This window comes from Apodemus sylvaticus, chromosome 2 (assembly GCF_947179515.1).
Source record: "Apodemus sylvaticus chromosome 2, mApoSyl1.1, whole genome shotgun sequence".
NCBI classification, from domain to species: Eukaryota; Metazoa; Chordata; class Mammalia; order Rodentia; family Muridae; genus Apodemus; species Apodemus sylvaticus.
The window spans coordinates 98979782-98980374 of record NC_067473.1 but is presented as its reverse complement, the minus strand read 5'-3'; positions in this window follow the sequence as shown (position 1 = coordinate 98980374).

Genomic DNA, 593 nt, shown 5'->3' with positions numbered 1-593 from the left:
TAGATATATTGGCAGACAAACATACAATAGTCAATTAAAAAAACAAAACAAACCATAAGTTAGGCCTGTGGAAAAAGCTGTTCAGGGTTAGTCTGGTGCTGCTATGTATTCACATGCTATTCAAATGCTCCATACTGCCTCCCCAAGATCTGGTTGCCCCCAACAAGCAGATCTTCATATACAGCAAATGATGGTATATAAACTTTGCTCCCCAATGTAAAGCTATTGGTTAAAATAAAATTGCTACAGCCAATTACTAGGGAGAATAGAAGAGGTATAAATACAGTTGCCAGACTGGGAGGGTCACAGGTAGGTACTACAAGGTGGAAGGACAGTGAAGGAGAGTGAAAGAGAGTTGAGAATGAAGAAGACAGAGAGAAGAGGAGGTCTCCCTTAGATGTGATGGACCAGCAGCATGCGATTGAGTTAAATGCCCATCCAGGATAGACTGCTGGAGCAAAGACAACCTGGGCGAGATTCAAACAGCAAGTGTTTGTGGAGCATAGCTGGGAATTAATAGTGCAATGATTAAAAAATATCGATTAGGCGTTGACTTAGGGTTTACTGCTGTGAATAGACACCATAACCAAGGC